Genomic DNA, 22,725 nt, shown 5'->3' with positions numbered 1-22,725 from the left:
ACCACTGTGGAAGATAGTATGGCAGTTCCTCCCCCCCCCCCAATTAAATACAACCACTATATGATCCAACAATCTCACTTCTAGGTGTATACCCCAAAGATTTGAAAGCAGGGGCTCTAACAGATATTTGTACACCGGTATTCATAGCAGCATTATTCACAATAGCTAAAAGGTGGAAACAACTCAAAAGGCCATTGTCCAATTACTGAATAAACAAAATGTGTATACATACAAGAGAATATTATGTAGCCAAAAGGAATGAAATTCTAACAAATGCTACAACATAAATGAACTTTGAAAACATTATGCTAAGTGAAACAAGCCAGACGTAGAAGGACAAATATTGTATCCAGAATGGTCAAATCTGTAGAGACAGAAAGTAGAATAGTGGTTCCCGGAGGCTGGATGGAGGAGGGAATGGAGAGTTATTGTCTGATGGATACAGAGTTTCAATTTGGGTTGACGAAAAACTTCTGGACATGGATGGTGGTGATGGCTCACAACAATGTGAATGTACTTAATGCCACTGACTGGTACACTTAAAAATGGTTGAAATGATAACTTTGAAATTTTTATTTATTTTTTAAAATTTTTGATTTTACTGACGTCATTGATTTACAACATTATGTAATTTCAGGTGTATATTATTATATATCAGTTTCTGTGTAGACTGCATCGTGCTCACCACCGATAGTCTATCCATCAGCATACATATGTGCCCCCTCGCCCCTTTACCCCTTTCATTTAGCCCCACCCCCGTCCTCTTCCCGTCTGGTAACCACTAATCTGTTCTCTGTATCCATGTGTTTGTTTATCTTCCACATATGAGTGAAATCAGGCAGTGTTTGTCTTTCTCTGTCTGTCTTATTTCACTTAATATAATACCTTCAAGGTCCATCCACATTGTTGCAAATGGGATGATTTTGTCTTTTTTGTGGCTGAGTAGTATTCCATTGTGTGTATATGTGTGTGTGTGTGTGTGTGTGTGTGTGTGTGTGTATATATATATATATATATATATATACACACTGCATCTTCTTTATCCGTTGATCCATTGATGGGCACTGGGGTTGCTTCCACGTCTTGGTGATTGTGAACAATGCTGCAATGAACATAGGGGTGTATAGGTCTCTTTGTATTGTTGATTTCATGTTCTTTGGATAAATGCCTAGTAGTAGGATAAGTGGGTCATATGGTATTTCTATTTTCAATTTTTTGAGAAATCTCCATACTGTTTTCCATAGTGGCTACACCAGTTTGCATTCCCACCAGCAGTGTATGAGGGTTCCTTTTTCTCCACACCCTCTCCAATACTTATTATTTCTCATTTTGTTAATTAAAGCCATTTTGACAGATGTGAGGTGATATCTCACTGTAATTTTGATTTGCATTTCCATAATAATTAGTGACGTTGAACATCTTTTCATGTGCCTGTTGGCCATCCTTATATCTTCTTTGGAAAAATGTCTGTTCATATCCTCTGCCCGTTTTTTGATCGGGTTGTTTGTTTTTTTGTTGTTGAGTTGTATGAGTGTTTTATATATTTTAGAAATTAACCCCTTGTTGGACATATGATTTTCAAATATTTTCTCCCAGTTTGAGGGTTTCCTTTGTGTTTTGCTCATGGTTTCCTTTGCCTTGCAGAAGCTTTTCAGTCTGATGTAGTCCCATTTGTTTCTTTTTTCTTTTGTTTCCCTTGCCTGAGTAGACACGGTATTTGAAAAGATGCTACTAAGACCGATGTCAAAGAGTGTACTGCCTATATTTTCTTCTAGGAGTTTTATGGTTTCAGGTCTTACATTCAAGTCTTTAATCCAATTTGAGTTAATTTTTGTGTTTGGTGTAAGATAATGGTCTACTTTCGTTCTTTTGCATGTGGCTGTCCAGTTTTCCCAACGCCATTTATTGAAGACACTTTCCTTTTTCCACTGTATGTTCTTGGCTCCTCCGTCAAAGATTAGCTGTCTATAGATGTGTGGTTTTATTTCTGGACTCTCAGTTCTGTTCCATTGATCTGTATGTCTTTGGAGCCAGTTCCATGCTCTTTTGATTACTACAGCTGTGTAATATATTTTGGAGTCAGAGATTTTGATGCCCCCAGCTTTGTTCTTTTTCCTCAGGATTTTTTTAGCTGTTTGGGGTCTTTTGTTGTTCCATATAAATTTTAGGATTCTTTGTTCTATTTCCATGAAGAATGTCATTGGGATTCTGATTGGGATTGCATTGAATCTGTAGATTGCTTTAGGTAATATGGGCATTTTAACTATGTTAATTCTTCCAATTCATGAGCATGGAATATCTTTCCATTTCTTTATGTCTTCTTCAATTTCTTTCAATAATGTCTTACAGTTTTTATGGTATATGTCTTTTACCTCTTTGGTTAAATTTATTCCTAGGTAGTTAATTCTTTGTTGTGATTGTAAATGGATTGTATTCTTGACCTCTCTTTCTGGTAGTTTGTTGTTAGTGTTTAGAAATACAACTGATTTTTGTAAGCTGATTTTTTACCCTGAAACTTTGCTGTAGTCGTTGGTTATTTCTAATAGGTCTCTGGTGGGTTCTTTAGGCTTCTCTCTAAATAAAATCATATCATCTGCAAACAGTGAGAGTTTTACGTCTTCCTTTCCAATTTGGATAAAAATGGTAACTTTTATGTTATACATATTTTACCACAATAAAAAAAAAAATAAGTGCCAGCAATGGCACTCCATTCCTTATTTTATACATGAAGGGAAAAAAGCACAGATATCAAGGAACTTGCTCAAAGTCGCACTTGGAAAGGACAGAGCTAGCCTTGCATACACAGAGTGAGTTCAAAGTCATGGTCTTAACAATTCACTGTATTGTCTCTTTCCAAGATATTTACTGTGATTTATAAGAAACAACTTAAATGTCCAAAAATATGGCTCAATTGTGGACCATCCATTTAGTTTGATATTCTAAAGGCATTAAACTTATGTTTCTGAAGAATTTTCTAATGACATAATTAAATTACCTAAAATTTATTTACACATTAAGTGGGAAAATGGTAGTATACAAAAACGGACTTACAGTATGACTCGTTTTATTTTTTAAAACTACACACATGTTTAGTTTAAGTGTTTAAACATTAAAAGAAGGGATTATATCCAAGTTACAACTAAGTTATTTTGGAATTGTAAAATTTGAAGTGATTTTTTTCATACTTTTCCCAGTGTTCCTGTATTAGTTATCTAATTGCTGTGGAACAAATTATCCCAAAAATTAGAAACTTAAATACATAATGGATACTTATCCTCTCTCATAGTTTCTGTGGGGCAGGAATTCAGGAGCAGCCTGCCTGGGTAGTTTTGGCAGCGATTTCTTATTAGGGTCTGTCAGAAGTCAGCAGGGGCTGCAGTCACTTGAAGGCTTAATCTGCTTCCAATGTGTCTCATTCGCATGGCTGGCAAGTGCGTTCCTCTCCACATGGCCTCTCCACAGTTATCCTCAGGTGTCTCTACAACAAGTCGGCTGACTTCCCTCAGAGTGAGTGCTACATGGGAGACCAAGGGGGAAGCTGCAGTGCCTTTCATGACCTGGCCTCAGATATCACACACAGTCACTTCCACAATATTCTATGAGACACACAGACTAATCCTGATTCGTAGGGGGACTACGCAAGAGAATGAACTCCAGGAGGTGCGCGTCACCTTGGAGGCTGGCTACCACGGTTTCAAACTTCGTAAAGGAGCTAATGAAGAACGCTGTAGTACCATGGTCAAAGGTGTAGATTCTGGAGCCAGACTGCCTGGTTCAGATCCTAGTTCATCCACGTAGAATGGTTTTATCAAATATCAAAATGTATATAATCCTGAGCAAGAGACTTAACCAATATGTGTCTCACTCTCTTCATCTGTAAAATGGGAATGAAGATAGTAGCCAGCTTACAGGATCCTTGTGAGGATTCAATGAGTTAATTTCTGTAAAACCCTAGAATACCACTTAGCCCATAATAAGTGCTGTTTAACTATTAGTCATAATTATTTATTACTTTTAAAATCAGAAAACTGATTAATGGAACAATCACTTAAAAGTTGGTTATATGGTATGATTCTAATCATGAAACAAATCTATGTATGCATAAAAAGGAAGTTCATCATTATGTTAATGTTATTTGTCTCTGGGTTGTGGGATTATCAAGTATGACTTTTATTTTCTTCTTTCTACTTTTATGGTATCCATGTTTTCTATAGAAAGCATTATTCATTTTACAATCAGAAAAATAATAAATTATTTTGTAAACATTCATTGTGTAACATTAAATACTCATTCAATCGTTTCATTTGTTTACATCAACAAATATGTAGAATAGCTACCTTGGAAATAATCTAGTTAAAAAGTAAATGCTAGGGCCAGCCCCCTGGCCTAGTGGTTAAATTTGGTGTGCTCTGCTTTGGCAGCCTGGGTTTAGTTGCTGGGTGCGGACCCACACCACTGGTCAGTGGCCATGCTGTGGTGGTGACCCACATACAAAATAGAGGAAGATTTGCAACAGATGTTAGCTCAGGGTGAATCTTCCTCAAACAAAAAGAGGATTGGCGATGAACATTAGCTCAGGGCAAATCTTCCTCAGCAAGAAAAAAAAAAAGTAAATACTAGTTCCCTTCCCTTCATCTCAGACTTAAAATAAAGACCCCAAAGCCAACATCAAAAAAAGAGTCTAGCTTTACATCTACTTTGGTTGTATTTTTTTCCCAACAAGTTAGTTGTGGGCAGTCCCAAGCTGGGTTATGGTGACATGAAGTTCGGCAAATATTTATGATACACGAACAGTGTGCCAAGTACTGTGGTAGGCGCTTGAAGGGAAAAAGCTTGATGTGTATTTTAATATTTATTAGAAGAAAGGGATTTGATGCTCTGATATTTGTGATTCTCTATGCCTTTCGCTTTGCAGATTCAACCCTAAAGAGGTTATTCCTCTTCCCCAAAAGCTGATTTTGCACTGTAGCTGGCCATCCATCCATTTAGCAAAGCCATGTAGGTTAACCAAGTTTAAACAAGATCCTGGCTGGAAAGCCTGGTAGGAACCTTGCGGCCTAAATGGTCAGGATCAGGTCCAGCCGGGAAGTGGGCTTCTGCATGGGGGCGGTTCTGATCAGCATGTCTAACTTACCTTTTAATTTTTGACTTTATTATTATCGAGAAGAAGATTCCTCTTTATTTCTAAAATAATCCAGTCAGTATAACATTTACCCTTATTTTAAAACTTCTTTCTTTTTTAAATAAATGCTTTATTTTATTATAATAATAGTTTTACAGAGAAGATACAAATATAACATAGAGTTCTCATATATCCTCCGTGCAGTTTCCACCAAGAGTAACATCTTTCGTGACCAAGGCATGTTTGTCAAAACTCAGAAATTAACATTGGTCCAGTACCTTCAACTAAACTGCGGCATATTTGGACTTCATCAGTTTTTCCAGGATCTCCTCCAGGATCCCACATTGCACTTAGTCATCAGGCCTCCTTAGTCTCCTCCAATCTTGGACATTTTCTCAGTCTTTCCTTGTTTATCATGAACTTGACAGTTTTGAAGAGCACTGGCCAGATCTTTTGTAGAATGTCCCTTAATTTGCATTTGACTGATGTTGTCTCTTGGTTAGACTAAGGATACGGGTTTGAGGAAGCATACCCAGAGATATAGTGCTTGAGAGGGAATTTCTTCTGTAAAAATTCCTCAATGCCTTTAATGCTAATGGGGTGCTATGTATTATGAATTCTCAAGAAGAAACGCTATTTCTTACCAATACATTTCAAGGAAAGACATCAAAGGACACCTTTCTCATGCATCCCTTGTTTTCCTGTTTTTACTGCAATCATATGTGCTAATCAGATGTCTGAGTTTGTCCTCAACGTTTTTTATTTTTGTAAGATTGGCACCTGAGCTAACATCTGTTGCCAATCTTTTTTTTTCTTCTTCTTATCCCCAAAGCGCCCCAGTACATGGTTGTATATTCTAGTTGTAGGTCCTTCTAGTTGTGCTATATGGGATGCCGCCTCAGCATGGCCTGACAGGTGGTGCCATGTCCCCACTCAGGATCTGAACCAGCAAAACCCTGGGCCACCGAAGCAGAGCACGCGAACTTAATGGGGCCGGCCCCCTGTCCTCAATGTTTTAAAGCTGGCTCAGCAATAAAGGGTCTTGGGCTTTTCTTTCCAGGGTCTCATCGCTCCTTTAATACCGAGCACCTCCTGCTAGGCTAGCTGTAGTGGGAGGGGCTGGAGTCACAAAGGTCCCTACTCTCAAGCTCACCTGTAGCTGGAGAGACAAGATGTTGCAAACTGATCTAAAGCAATTTGGTTTCATGGTCACCAGGTCCTTTCTGGTGGATGGCGATGGCTTCCAATGATTGGCGGCACATGGAAGTATATAGACGCCTTCTGCCCTGCCGTCTCCCTACCGGGTGGTACCTTATAATGAGAGCAAGTCTTAGGCCACATTCTGAAACACAAACCAACTTTTATTAACAAGCAAGAATAAAATCAGTCTCTCAAATTGTTCTGTAATTTTGGTGAAGTCCCTGCTCTCTATTCTTTCAGGTCCCCAACAAACACCTTGCATAAAAGTTTCACCAGAGGCAAACGTGACTGTCCCCTAACAACGGGTCAGCTCAATCAAATCAGATGGCAGAAGCCTCCAGGGAGTGGAAGGCCCAGGGCCCAGTGGGGCCTGGACCTCTGGTTCCACCATATATCTTTCTGGTCCACCATGTATCTTGAACACCGCTCATTCTATAAAGGGAAAATTGCTTCCACATCTCTTATGCAAAGAGCAAGTCTTCTGGCACAGATTTAAACACAGATATTTGAAGCTGTGCAGCCCCCTCTGGGCTGTGAAATCCTGCCAAGGTTTCTTAAATGTTCACTAAGCACCCTTGATATGAGTTCCTAATTAAGGTACTTCAAATACTAACTTTAAGTTCCAGGTTGTGGATTAAAGTTAATTTAAACACACATACTGTTAGAGAAAAAATAGCACAAAAGTTGAAATAATTATAATATAGTATGATAGGAGCAGATAAAGGTATGTACAAAGCACTCTGAGAGCCTAAATATGGAGTTGGATGGAGTTCTGGGTGAGGTCCACAGTGGGGATGTTAGAGAAGTTTCCAGAGGAGGCAATCTTAAGCAGAGTTCCAAAAGATGAGTAGATATTCACTGGGGGGCTAAGGAAAGAAGGGGATTCTAGGTAGAGGGAGCAGCCAAGAGAGGGCACCGAGGCAGGAGAGGGGTTTGGTGTAGGCATGGCCTGGGCTCGCAGAGGGGCGGGGGTAATGGAGATTGGAAAGGTGAGGAGCAGGCAAGTCTTGAGGGTGACCCCAGACTGAGGAATGCGAACTGGATCCTGTGGGTAACAAGGAGCCCGTAGAAGATTTTAAGTAGGATTTAAAGGACATGATGAGATTTCTATTTTCAAGTGAAATCTCGGGAAGTCATGGGGAAGGAAGGTGGGAGGGAAAAGGGACCGGAATTAGAACAACCAGTTAGAAGTTATGGTAATGGTTCTGGCAAGAGATGGTGACAGTGACAGTGAGGGAGTAATAATAAGGTCCCCTTCAGAGCCAGGCTCTACGCTAAGCACTTTCCACATGCTAAATCATTTCCTCCTCACAACCTTAAGACGTTGGTACTATTATCATCCCCATTTTAGAAATAAACAAAGTGAGGCCCAGATAAGTTTGGTAGATAACATACGTAATGCCCATTATATTTGAGTTTCAGATAAACAAGGAATAGGTTTCTAGTATAAAAATGTCCATGCAACACCTCATTAAATCTGGCACCCCTAGGCCCAGAAAGGTGAAGTGAGTTGCTCAAGATGTCATGGCCAGCCAGTGACAGCGCCCAAATGGAGCGGGACGGGCGGGTAAGAGCTGGCGCCGGGTTCCACCTTCCCCGATGAGCGTCCTGGGGCAGGAGGGCAGGGTGGGGTCTCCACCCACAGAGAGGACTCACAGGGGCAGGAACCTTGGCCAGGCTATTAGAGTTAATCATCGGGCAGCCCTTCCTTTGCCCTTTCAATCTTCCTGCTTGCAGAGAGCCCGTTTTCTTGGAGCAGATCTGCAAAACTCCCATAAGCCATGTTAATGCTTAGAGCAAAATCCTTGCCCTGTGACTAAGTGACTAAATCCCCCATCTCCAAAGCTTTCTCTGCCCTAAGGGTTCTGAACATTTTTAAGGGTTTCCAGTTCCCCTCGCCAACTGAACACTGTAATTAGGAACTTATTCAGACCTGATCTCCAGCAATATGCATTTACTGCTGTACATACCTGTTGCTACTGGCCTAGGATATAAAACACAATTTAAACAGAAACGTTTGAACAGACTTAATAAGGTTTCACCTGAGGTGCAAAAGACAATTGTACTTTCAACATTGGAATGTTTCAAATATTCAGCAAATGAATCCTAAGTGCTGACAATGCAATGAGGTCCAGGGCAGGATTACTACCCTTAAGAGTTTCATGAAAAAGATAGATAGAAAAAAACAGCCCCAGAGCAATGAATATTGTAAGAAGGGAACGTAGAAGAGGCTATGGGAATCCAGAGCGAGGAGCCCCTAACTTTACCCAGGAAGAAGGTGCGATTTTGAGCGCCTGGCTACCCACAGTGTGATCCTCAGACTTGCCCCACGGGCATTGCCTGAGAGTTTGTTTGCAACACAGAATGCCCCCTCCTCAGACCTACAGAATCAGAACCTGCAGTTTTACAAGATTAAGGATGACTCCTACGCACGTTCAAGTTTGAGAAGCGTTACCTAGGAGAACACTGGAGATGATGCATGAAATGAGTCTGCGAGGATGAATAGTTTTCCGGGTGGGGTCTAGAGGTAAGCATTAGAGGGACGGAAAACAGCATAAGCAAAGGCAGGGAACTAGAAAAGAAATATAGTGAGGAAAGACACAAAACTTTGGTATGTCTAGAGCCCAGTGGCATGTGGGGAGTGATGGACCGGAGACTGGAAAGGTTGGCAAAGACAGCCTTAGAGGCAGCAAGATCCTAAGTGGCTTTATTGTCATGCTGAAGGGTTCAATTTTTGTAAATAAAAATTTTCAAGCATACAAACGAGCATAAATAAAAAGTATAAAATAAATGAGTGTTAAGTACAAACAAGACATTACAGATACAGCCTCTTGTGTCTGTGCACCTACCCTCACTCCATTCACCTCCCTCCCTCCGGGACCTAAGTACTATTCTGAGTTTGGTGCTTACCATTCTCTTGTATTCTTTTATAATTTTTACACATTCCTTTGTACACATAAACAATATTATTCTGCATGCTATGTCACTGTATCCATACTACAACTCGATTTTCTTGCTCAGCATTATTTTTTGTGATTTATCTTTGGTAACACACAACACTCTGGTTAATTCATTTTTGACTACCATCTAATACTTCTTTGGGTGACTATGTCACTATTTATCTGTCTAGGTCTCTAAAGATACATATTTTGTTTGCACTATGAAAAGTGCTTAAATGAGAGTATTCTGGGTGTCCTTGTGCACGTGCTTGAGTTTCCCGAGGGAATACTTCCAGGAATGGAGTTGCTGGGCCATAGACCATATACCTCTTCAGCTTCACTAGACACCATCAGACTCGTCTCTCAAATGTTTGCACCAATTTACACTCCTACCAGGAAAGTATTAAAGTTCCTGTTTCTCCACATCCTCTCCAACATGTGATATTGTCACATTTTAAAATTTTTGCCAATTTGGTGAGAGTGGGATGGTATCTCATTTTCATCTTCATTTCCTCAATTACCAATGAAGTCGAGCATACTGTGTATGTATTGGCTGTTCAGGTTTTCTCTTTTGTGAATTTCCAGTTAACATCCATTGCTTGCTTACCTGTTGGATTGGTCGACTCATATTGATATGTAGAGTTATTAATATATTCTGGACACTACTTCTTTATTAATTATCTGTATTGACAATTTTTCTCCCAGGCTTTGGGTGGCTTTTTCATGTTGTTTATGGTGTCTTTGGCTGCACTCAAGTTTTTAAATGTTCGTATAGTTGAATGAATCTGTATTTTCCTTTTTGTTTTGTGTGTATATCTTGGACTTTATTCCCTTCCTTGATGTTATAAAGATCTCTCACAATACTGTTCTTCTAGAAGTTTTAAAGTTTTGCTTTCCACATTGGAGTCTAATTTTGTGTTTTCTCATATTGCAATCAGTTGTCCCACAGCCATTTATTGAATAGTTCATCCTTTCCTTCTGAGTTGTAGTGTTACTTCTGCCATAGACCAAGGTTACCTGGGTGCATGGTCTGTTGCTGTTCTGGCCCACTGGCCTGTGTGTTTTCTCCTCCTGTACCACTCAGTCCTGTTGACAGAGCCTAATAGGAAGGGATGACATCTGGGAGGGCAAAGCTTCCAGCAGTCCTGGTGATTCCTGGCCCTTTGCTCTTGCTCATGTACTTTAGAGTCATATTGCTCAATTACACAGACGTGTATGTGCACGAACATAGGCGTGTGCATGCATGCACTCAGTCATTGCAGTGATGATTTTTGTTGCACTGAACTTATAGAATAATTTGGGAGAGATCTGGCATCTCTATGGTAGTCATCCCATCCACAAACGTGGGATAGCTTTTTGTTTATTAGGTCTTGTTATGTCTTTCTATAAAGTTCTATAATTCTCTATGTGAAGGTCTTGTGCATCTTTCAATTTTTTTCTTAGACACCTTACCTTCTATTTTCCATTGCTACTGTAAATGATGTATTTTAAGTGACGCTTTCTAGTTTTTGTTAGATTTGTTTTCCAGATGGTTGATGCTTTCAGAACAGGAACTTATAAATATGAATTGATCATTATACTTATTCATACCTGTGAGCTCAATCAATTTTGTTTGCTTTGCTCTGTGAGATTTAGACACACCCAGGAGTCATCAGTGAGAGTGACGCTGATTCATTTCACCTCCTCAAGCAGCTAGGACTGAGTAAAGAACGCATCTAGGTGGCTCCTGATACTTGCTCAACACAAGGTTGACATAAGGGAAGCCATATTGTAGAAAAGAAACCATATTGTAACTTTGAACGACCTCTGATTAACTAACCCAGACATGCTCTGTAGATTTCATGGCCCCTCCAGCTGTAACAAGTTGATAACTTTGTTCTTTTCAGTTCCTGAGGAACATGATGACCCCCAGGCAGAGAGTCTATGCTGATAACCATCATCAAGGACAACTGAAAGATCAGGGTGTAGGCGTTTGCTCCGGTCTCTGATGCATATCCAGTAAAACAAAAGACTATCAGGAACTGGGACCAGATGTCTGCCCCCACCTGGAGATCAGATGGAGGCCCCACTGGGATTAAGTCTGCTTTTCAGGGACTGTTAAAACTTGGGTTGTCTATGCTTCTTATCCTTCTGGTCCTATACTTGATTATAAAATATGCCTTTAGATGTTGTTCCAAAACTGTTGAGCATGGTACAAAATTTTAATAATGCAAAATGTCAACCTGAAGCCAGCAACAAGAGAATATTTCCAAATGAGTGCTAAACAGTTTCATTCCTCTAACCCAGATCTATGCCCCAATTCAGCAGGAAGGAGCTGGATTGATTGTTGCCCTGAATCCCTCAAGAATAAGGAATGGCCAAAGAATAGGGGGATTGCAACCAGAAAACAGCCATTGATGATTAAGTAACTAGGGACTGAAGTTTTTTCCTTTTTGTGATTACTGATTATAGCTTTTAGCTGTTTAACCCACCCATTGTTAACTGTGCTGTTTAGGCAATATGCTATCTGACTCCCACTAGGTTCCTATAAGTAACATCTCCCTGGAGCCTGTATCACCATGGTAATGGGTGTGTGAGCTGTTTTTCAGGAATCAGAATTCCTTGTCCGCTTCAGGCCAGTTGAGACCACCAACTCATGAACTGGGCCCACGCAGATGTCTGATAAGTGACCTTTTGACATCAAGAGGCTAAAAACTCCACCCTCAGATCATGCTAATGCCGCCATTTTGTGAACATGGGTCCTATGAAGAGGCATGTAATCTGACTACACTTGCATAGATCATCAGTTACCTCACCTCTCCTCACCTCCAATCATCTATCTCCATTTCAGACCTCCTCAACTCCCTACCCCATAAATATCCCTGAGTCCTCATTTTCAAGGGAGTAAATTTGAGACTCATTCTCTCACTTCCTCACATGGCTGCCTTGTGATTAAACTTTCTCTGCTGCAATCTTGTCATCTTGGTGTTTGGCTCTCTGGGTGGCAAGCAAAAATGCACCTGGTACGGTAACATTCCTTTCATCTTCCAGATCAGCTCATAGGTTTACAGCAGATTCTATTTAACTGCCCTGAATCCATACAGTCATGTCACTAAAACAAAGAGTTTTAAAACACACTTTTACCTCCCTCTAAATCTTTGATATTCATCTTAACTTTCCTGGGAATATAAGGCACTTGAGGAAGGAAAATTGTGATTTGTGTTGGGACTGTGGCCCTACACCCTGAGAGACAACCTGGACCCTACATCTCTCAAAAGGAAATGTCCTACTAGAATATCAAGTCCCCTCCTCTCCATCCTCCCAACACTGACACTGCCTTCACTCTGACTCTTCATCTCTGTCTTGGTGTCAGTTTCTTCTTGTTGCTGTAATGAATCACCACAAACTCTATAGCTTAGAATCACCCCTGATTATCATCTCATAGTTCTGGAGGTCAGAAGTCCTATGGCTCTCACTGGATAAAATTAACAGGATTGCATTCCTTTTGGAGCCTCCAGGGAAGAATCCATATCTCTATCTTTTCCACCTTCCAGAGGAATGCATACCTTGGCTCATGGCCGCCTTCCTCCACCTCCAAAGCTAGCAACAGCCAGTGCAGCACTCTGACTCTGCTTCCTTCATCACATCTCTTTCTCCTCCATCTTTCCCTTATAAGGACCATTGTGGTTACCTTGAGTCCGCCTGGATAAGCCAGGATAACCTCCTGGACCTCAAAGTCCTTAATGTAATCAGGTCTTCAAAACTCCTTTTGCCATGAAAGATAACATATTCCTAGGTTCTGAGAATTAGGACGTGGACATATTTTGGGGGTCATTATTCTGCTTACCACATTCTTAGACCAATGTTTTTTAAACTAAAAGTTGTGACTCATTGGTGACTCATAGAATCAACTTAGTGGTTTGGAAACAGCACCTTTTAATGAAATCAGAGTATTTTGCTTCTAGTAAGATTAAGTATTGTTTCACTGAATAACTTTTTGTATTGTTTCATGGACTTTGGGGTTATTGTGTTTACTGGTTAGCAATATAAATATAAAATTTATTTCTTACTGTGAGTTTTGATATTAAAAAAAAGGAAAGCTATCGAACTAATAGCCTCCTAATTGGTCTATCTGCCTCCAGGCTCCCCAATCCGTCCTCCACACTGCTGCCAAAAAGTTCTTCCTAAAAATAAATTGGACATGTCACTCTGCTTAAAAATCCCTCATGACTCTCCATAGCTGAGCTGGATATCCTCCGCTCACTCCTCCAGATCTGCTATCCACTTTCCCACCCACGGCTGACCATCATGGGCTCAATCAGGCTCCTTGGCTTTGGCTTCCACTTGTGTATGGATAAAGACAGGCACTGGAAAAGGTCAGAGGGCTGGAGGAGAGAGAAGTTTAGGGCACTTTTCCTCCAGCTTCTTCTCTGACTGGCAAGGCTAGCTTCATGGGTGTGCAACTTGTACGGTCCCACAGGGCCCCACGTTTAGAAAGGCTCAGCACCTGGTTTAATGCTCTGTTGTTGCCATCTTGAAATTCTTACTAATTTTTGAACAAGGGCCTTCATTTTCATTTGCACTGGGCCCTGCAAATTATGTCATTAGTTCTGTCTTCAGGCCATACATTGGAGTGATAATGTTCCTCTACCAAAGGCAGAACTCTTGTCTGAGGTTCGTTTCCTGCAACTACAACTGTTGGGTTCCAGTATCTGCTTATCCATTATTTCAGCAGTTCTAGCTGTGATCCATCATCTGGCCAGTGACGAGTAGGATCTTAATAGCAACTCGAACCAATAAGCCTTTTATGGCTTAACCATGGACATATGAGGTGTCCCCAAAAGAAAGTGCAAAAGAAGTAGCCCTCACAAGATCCAGAAAGTTCACTCCCAAAAGAAGTCTAAGAGAGCAAAGGCCTTCATTGCACAAGTGGTAAAGATGGTATAGTGAAAACGGTGTCTCACTCTCCCACAGGAACAGAGAGGACCTTGAGTCACAAACCCACTAATTTATCGCACCAGGCAGGCACTACTAGAATGGGACTTTTCTAGCACTAACAAAGCAATGAAAGTGAGATGACAAAAGCCCCTTATGGACTGGTACTCCTTATGACAAATTCGCCTGACAGCTGGCACAGTTGGACAAAGAGAGAATCTTGGAACCCCAGTCTATTTGACGGGCCACCCAGATGTACACTGGTATGTGCATCCTCCCCCTGGTGATGGAGAATATTCTTGTTGGTCAAAAGCCAAACTCTCAAGACATAGAACAAGACAAACAACACAACAGACATAGACAAATAAAAACAGTGACCATCCCTGGGAGGAAGAGGATCAATAAAATCAAGAGTCTGAATCCAAACCTTTTAATCTCAAGTTTGTGTGCCCCATGCACATCAGGCCAAACACTGAGGCATCAGTGCTTGGAGATGGAGAAAGACCCCTTTCGAGTTGGCCAAGACGAAGAGGTGGGAGCATAGGTTCGCTCAAATCCACCTCCCCAAGAACAGAAAGCAGGGGGGTTTATAGAACTCAGGGGCTTGGCAGGAGGAGCTTTGAAGAAACGAAGGGGTCACTCCCAATAAGCCCCTGGGCAAGCTGACTTCCAGGCTTCAATGGCTGCTGAGGGTTGGCCATCCAGTGATTACAACATCCCCGAAAGCATTCCTTTCTTCTGCAAAACAAACTCACAAATCCTTTAGAGCCCTGAGTCACTGCTCAAGTTAAACAAGAAAACGGCAAATTGATGAGATTGATCTATGTCTGCATTGGGAACAAGGTCAAAAAGCAATCATGTTCTTACCGAGTATCTGCAGTAACCCTCAGGTACCCAGCTTCACGTACTCTACTAAATTTATCAGAATTGCTAAGTTCAAGAAACTAGTTTCACAAATATTTTCTCCTGATAATCTGAATTTAAAAAAGGAAAAAAACCTCACCACTCTTGCTTCCATTGGACCCTGCAGGCAGAAATCCAGGAGCCTGATGTGATAAGAAATCATACCTCCTGCCAGATCTTAGAGTCCAGGATCTCTCAGATGCTATAGCCCCAGAGCAAGCAGCATCCAGCCAGTTCAATTTATCCTATCTTTGTCACCAACTGTAGGGGAGGAAGAAATCTTCCTTTGCCCTTCTCAGTTCTTCTGTCTGGTCTAAGAATTAAATTGACATGAGACAGAATAACGGGAGAAAACCAAACAAAGTTTAATAACATGTATAGATGGGAAAAGCCCAAGAAAACTGAGTAACTCACCAAAATGGCTGAAGCCACCACCTTAAATACTATCTTCAGCTAAAGACAAAAGAGGATATTAGGGGTAGTGGTTTGGGACTTCCGAGGGGAGGAAAGCAATTCGCATGGACATGTAAAAGCAAATGCTTGGTAAACAAACGTTTGCTGTGCCATGCAGAGACAACGGGACATGGAGAGGACTCTGATCTCCAGGCCCTGCCGAGTCCCCCCCCACCACACTTAGCCCGTTCTCTTTGTAGGCATTTCTGTTGATAGCTCTGTTCCTTCACAGGCCATTTATTTAAATTCTTTTAGGCAGTGAAGGGGGAGGTGACAAAAACTTTCTGAGTCTTTTGTTTCTTAAAAATAATGAGCCTAAAATAATCCTAACGTTAAAGGGACACATTTTGGGGTGGCAAATTTTGTTTCCCTTCAGTGGCTTCCTGCTGTTGCTGGTCCTGAGGCCCTTCACTAACCTTATTAATTTTCTTTAACTCTGCCCACATTTTTTTAATTTGTTTATTTTTTATTGAGGTCACATTTGTTTATCATATTTTGTAAATTTCCAGTATACATCATTATGTTTTAACTTCTGAATAGACTGCATTGTGCTCACCACCAAAAGTCTAGTTTCCATCCATCACCATACATATGTGGCCCTTTATCCCTTGCACCTTCCCCTTGCCCCCAACCCTCTGTAGCCGTCAACCTGTTCTTATCTATGTTTGTTTGTTTATCTTCTACATATGAGTGAAACCATACAGTAATTTTCTTTCTACATCTGACTTATTTTGCTTAACATAATACCCTCAAGGCCCATCCAGTTGTCAGAAATGACACAATTTCACCTTTTTTATGACTGAGTAGCATTCCATTGTATGTAAATACCACATCTTCTTTATCCATTCATCTGTTGGTGGGCACTTGGGTTGCTTCCAAGTCTTGGCTATTGTGAAAAATGCTGCAATGAACATAGGAGTGCAAATATCTTTTCAAATTATGTTTTCATGTTCTTTGGATAAATACCCAGAAGTAGAATAGCAGGGTCATATGGTATTTCTATTTTTAATTTTGTGAGAAATCTCCATACTGTTTTCCACAGTGGTGGCACCAGTTAAAACTCTAACCAGCAGTGTATGAGGGTTTGTTTTTCTCCACATCCTCTCTGACACTTTTTTATTTCTTGTCTTTTTAACATAGCCATTTTGATAGGTGTGCGGTGATATCTCATTGTGGTTTTGATTTGCATTTCCCTAATAATTTGTGAAGTTTGACATCTTTTCATTTGCCTGTTGGCCACCTGTATATCTTCTTTGGAAAAATGTCTGCTCATACCCTATGCCCATTTTTTTTTATTGTGGTCATAATAGTTTATAACTTTGCAAAATTTCAGTTGTACATTATTATTTCTCAGACACTGTATAAATGTGCCCCTTCAACCCTTGTGCCCACCTCCCACTCCCCTTCCCCCTGGTAACCACTAAACTGTTCTCTTTGTGCATGAGTTTGTTTATCTTCCACAAGCGAGTGAAATCATATGGTGTTTGTCTTTCTCTGTCTGGTTTATTTTGCTTAACATAATGCCCTCAAGGTCCATCCATGTTGTTGTGGATGGGATGATTTTGTCTTTTTTATGGCTTAGTAGTGTTCCATTGTATATAGATACCACACCTTCTTTATCCAATCATCAGTCGGGGCACTTGGATTGCTTCTACATCTTGGCTATTGTAAATTATGCTGCAATGAACATAAGGGGGCATAAGTCTCTTTGTATTGTGGATTTCAAGTTCTTTGGATAAATGCCCAGTAGTGATATAGCTAGGTCATGTGGTAATTCTATTTTTAGTTTTTTGAGAAATCTCCATACCATTTTCCATAGTGGTGGCACCAGTTTGCATTCCAACCAACAATGTGTTAGGGTTTCCTTTTCTCCACAACCTATCCAACATTTGTTAATTTTTGTCTTGGTGATTATAACCATTCTAACAGGCATAAGGTGATATCTAAGTGTAGTTTTGCTTTGCATTCCTCTGATGATTAGTGATGTTGAACATCTTTTCATGTGCCTGTTGGCCATTTATATGTCTTCTTTGGAAAAATGTCTGTTCATATCCTCTGCCCACTTTTTGATTGGGTTGTTTATTTTTTTGTAGTACAGTTGTGTGAGTTCTTTATATATGATGGAAATTAACCCCTTGTCGGATATATGATTTGCAAATATTTTCTCCCCGTTTGTGGGGTTTTTCTCATTTGGATCTTGGTTTCCTTTGCTTTCTGGAAGCTCTTTAGTCTGATGAAGTCCCACTTGTTTATTTTTTCTTTTGTTTCCCTTGCCTGAGTAGACACGGTATTCAAAAAGATCCTTTTAAGTCTGATGTCAAAGAGTGTACTGCCTATATTTTCTTCTAGAAGTTTTATGGTTTCAGGTCTTACATTCAAGTCTTTGGTTCATTTTGAGTCTATTTTTGTGTATGGAGAAAGATAATAGTCTACTTTCATTGTTTTGCGTGTGGCTGTCCAGTTTTCCCAGCACCATTTACTGAAGAGGATTTCCTTTCTCCATTGTATAATCTAGGCCCCTTTGTCAACGATTAGCTGTCTGTAAATGTGCAGTCTTGTTTTTGGACTTTCAAATCTGTTCCATTGATGTGTGTGCCTGTTTTTGTAACAGTACCATGCTGTTTTGATTACTATAGCTTTGTAATACATTTTGAAGTCAGGGGTTGCGATGCCACCTGCTTTGTTATTGCTTCTCAGGATTGCTTTGGCTATTAAGGGTCTTTTGTTACCCAATATGAATTATTTTTTTTTAAAGATTGGCACCTGAGCTAACAACTGTTGCCAATTTTCTTTTTTTTTAATTCTTCTCCCCAAAGCCCCCCAGTACATAGTTGTAGATTCTAGTTGTGAGTGCCTCTGGTTGTGCTGTGTGGGACGCCACCTCAGCATGGCCTGATGAGCAGTGCCATGTCTGTGCCCAGGATCAGAACCGGCAAAACTCTGGGCTGTTGAAGCGATGCGCACGAACTTAATCACTCAACCACGGGGCCAGCCCCAACCCCATATGAATTTTAAGATTCTTTGTTCTATTTCTGTGAAGAATGTCATTGGGATTCTGATTTGGATTGCATTGAGTCTGTAGATTGCTTTAGGTAGTATGGACATTTTAACTATGTTTATTCTTCTGATCCATGTGCATGGAATATCTTTCCATTTCTATATGTCATTATCAATTTCTTTCAGTAATGTCTTATAGTTTTCACTTATTTGGTTAAATTTATTCCTAGATATTTTATTCTTTTTGTTGTGATTGTAAGTGGGATTGTATTCTTGAGTTCTCATTCTGTTAGTTCATTATTAGACTTTAGAAATACTACTGATTTTTGTAAGTTGACTTTGTACTCTGAAACTTTGTTGTAGTTGTTATTTCTAATAGTTTTATGATGGATTCCTTAGAGTTTTCTATATACAAAATGATGTTGTCTGCAAACAGCAAGAGTTTCACTTCTTCAGTGCCTATTTAGATTCCTTTGATTTCTTTTCTTGCCTAATTTCTCTGACCAAAACCTCCAGTACTATGTTGAATAAGAGTAGTGAGAATGGGCACCCTTGTCTTGTTCCTGTTCTCAGAGGAATGGCTTTCAGTTTTTCACCATTGAGTATGATGTTGGCTGTGGGTTGTCATATATGGCCTTTATCATGTTGAGGAAATTTCCTTCTATACTGATTTTGTTGAGAGTTTTTATCATGAACGGACATTGGATCCTGTCAAATGCTTTCTCTGCATCTATTGAGATGATCATGTGGTTTTTATTCCTCATTTTGTTAATGTGGTGTATCACATTGATGGATTTGTGGATTTTGAACCATCCCTGTCTCCCTGGTATGCATCGCACTTGATCATGGTGTATGATCTTTTTAATGTATTGCTGTACTTGGTTTGCCAAAATCTTGTTGTGGATTTTTGCATCTATGTTCATCAGCAATAGTGGCCTGTAATTTTCCTTCTTTGTGTTGTCCTTGTCTGGCTTTGGTATCAGGGTGATATTGGCCTCATAGAATGTGTTAGGAATTTTTCTGTCTTCCTCAATTTTTTGGAATAGTTTGAGAAGGATAGATACTAAATCTTCTTCAAACGTTTGGTAGAATTCTTCAGAGAAGCTATCTGGTCCTGGACTTTTATTTTTTTGGAAGGTTTTTAATTACTGTTTCAATTTCTTTACTTGTGATTGATCTATTCAGATTCTCTATTTCTTCTTGATTCAGTTTTGGAAGGTTTTAAGTGTCTAAGAATTTATCCATTTCTTCTAGATTTACCAGTTTGTTGGCATATAATTTTTCATAATATTCTCTTATAATCTTTTGTATTTCTGTGGTATCTGTTGTAATTTCTCTCTTTCATTTCTAATTTTATTTATTTGAGCCTTCTCTCTTTTTTCTTGGTGAATCTGGCTGAGTTTGTCAGTTTTGTTTATCTTCTCAAATAACCAACTCCTTGTTTCATTGATCCTTTCTACAGTCTTTTTTTGTTTCAATTTCACTTATTTCTGCTCTAATTTTTCTTATTTCCCTCCTTCTGCTGAGTTTTGGCTTTGTTTGTTCTTCTTTTTCTAATCCTGTTAGGTGCACTTTAAGATTGCTTATTTGAACTTTTTCTTCTTTGTTAATGTGGGCCTTATTGCTATAAATTTCCCTTTTAGCGCTGATTTTGCTGCAGCCCTTATGAGTAGGTATGGTGTGTTTTCATTCTCATTTGTCTCCAGATATTTTTTGATTTCTCCCTTTCTTCAATGACCCATTCATTATTTAGTAGCATGTTGTTTAGTCTGTACACTTTTGTTCCCTTCCCAGCTATTTTCTTGTAGTTGATTTCTAGTTTCATAGCATTATGGTTGGAAAGGATACTAGATATGATTCAATCTTCTTAGATTTATTGAGATTTGTCTTGTTTCCCAATATATGGTCTATCCTTGAGAATGTTCCATGTGCACTTGAGAAGAATGTATATTCTGCTGTATTTGGATGGAGCACTCTATATACATCGGTTAAGTTCATCTGATCTAGTTTTCCATTTAATTCCACTATTTCCTTGTTGACTTTTTGTCTGGATGATTTATCCATTGATTTAAGTAGGGTGTTGAGGTCCCCTACTATTATTGTGTTGTCATTAATATCTCTTTTTAGGTTTGTTAATCATTGCTTTGTGTACTTTCATGCTCCTGTGTTGGGTGCATATATGTTTATATGTGTTATGTCTTCTTGGTAGAGTGTCCCTTTGATCATTATATGCTGGCCCTCTTTGTCTCTCTTTACCTGTTTTATCTTGAAGTCTACTTTGTCTGATATAAGTATGGCAACACCTGCTTTCTTTTATTCATCATTAGCTTGGAGTATCATCTTCCATCTCTTCATTCTAAGCCTCTGCTTGTCTTTGGAGCTGAGATGTGTTTCCTGGAGGCAGCATATTGTTGGGTCTTGTTCATTAATCTATCCTGTCACTCTGTGTCTTTTGATTGGAGAATTCAATCCATTTACATTTAGAGTGATTATTGATATATGAAGGCTTAATACTGCCGTCTTACTGGTCGTTTTCCAGTTCTTCTGCATTTCCTTTGTTTCTTGTCCTGTGTGTTTCAGACTACAAATTTGATTGAGTAGTTTTCTATGATGGTTTTCTTCATTTTCTCCTTGTTTATCATATCGGTCTCTGTTCTAATTATTTGTCTAGTAGTTACCATTAGATTTGTATAAAAAATCTTATAGCTGTGATAGTCCATTTTCTGATATCATCTTACTTCCTTAGACTATACTGATTTTATCCCTCTCCTCTTCCCCTTCTAAGTTATTTTCGTCATATCTTATTCCATCTTGTCTGGAGAGTTTGTGATTAAAATGATGAGATTATTTTTATTTTGTTGTTTTCCTTCTCTTTATCTTTAATGCTAAAGTTAAGTGTTTACTAACCTGATCTGATAGAGAGGTACCATTTTCTAATTATTGCCTACCTATTCATCTCCTTGCTCAGGGCTTTGTAGCCCCTGTCCTAATTATTTATTTGTTTATTTTCAGGTGTGAAGGCCTTCTTGAGGATTTCTTGTGTGTGTGTTTCGGCGGGGGGGGGGGGGTCTTGTGGCAATAAACTCCTTAGCTTTTGTTTACCTGGGAAAGTTTTCATTTCTCCATCATATCTGAAGGATATTTTCACTGGATAGAGTATTCTTGGCTGACAGTTTTTGTCTTTCACAATTTTGAATATATCATTCCATTATCTCATAGCTTCTAAGGTTTCTGCTGAGAAATTCACTGAAAATCTGATAGGGGTTCCTTTGTAAGTTATTTTCTTCTGCTTTGCTGCCCTTAGTATTTTCCTTTGTCATTGACTTTTGCCAGCTTTATTATGATATGCCTTACAGTGAGTCTTTTTACATTGATGTAATTTGGAAATCTATTAGCTTCGTTCACTGGTATTTCCTGCTCCTTCCCCAGGTTTGGGAAGTTCTCAGCTATTATTTCTTTGAACAAGCTTTCTGCTCCATTGTCCTTCTCTTCCCCCTCTGGAATACCTATAATCCTTGTGTTGCATTTCCTAATTGAGTTAGATATTTCTCTGAGGATTTCTTCATTTCTTTTTAGTCTTAGTTCTCTCTTCACCTCCATCTGAAGCATTTCTATATTACTGTCCTCTAAGTTGCTAATTCAGTCCTCCATAATGTTAGCTCTGCTGTTTAGAAATCCAGATTTTTCTCTATCTCATCTATTGTGTTTTTCATCTCCAACAATTCTGATTGGTTCTTCTTTATAGTTTCAATATCTTTTCTGAAGAAACTCCTGAATTCATTGATTTGTCTTTCTGTGTTTTCTTGTTTTTTTATGATAGCTATTTTGAATTCTTTGCCATTTAGGTTATGAGTTTCTGTGGCTTCAGGATTGGTTTCTGGGTACTTGTCACTTTCTTTCTGGTGTGGAGATTTAATATACTTTTCCATACTGCTTTATGGTGTGTATTTTTACCTCTGCATAGTGTTATTATCTGGTTATCTGGTCACAGCTTCCACCTGCCACCACTGGGTGGGGATAAGATGTTGTGTATTCTGGGCCGCACATGATCCAGGACTCCCCAGTTCCAGCCACTGACTCCTTTTCTCTCTGTGCAACACTCTCACAGATGGAAGATCTGTAGCACCGGGCAGAAGGAGGGGTGCTTTCTTTTACCTGCACATTCACCAGCCATTGCTTTTCTCTCAGTGTGGAGCT

The sequence above is a fragment of the Equus asinus genome, chromosome 11 (assembly GCF_041296235.1).
Source record: "Equus asinus isolate D_3611 breed Donkey chromosome 11, EquAss-T2T_v2, whole genome shotgun sequence".
Classification (NCBI taxonomy): Eukaryota; Metazoa; Chordata; class Mammalia; order Perissodactyla; family Equidae; genus Equus; species Equus asinus.
Note: the sequence above shows the minus strand (reverse complement) of the source record.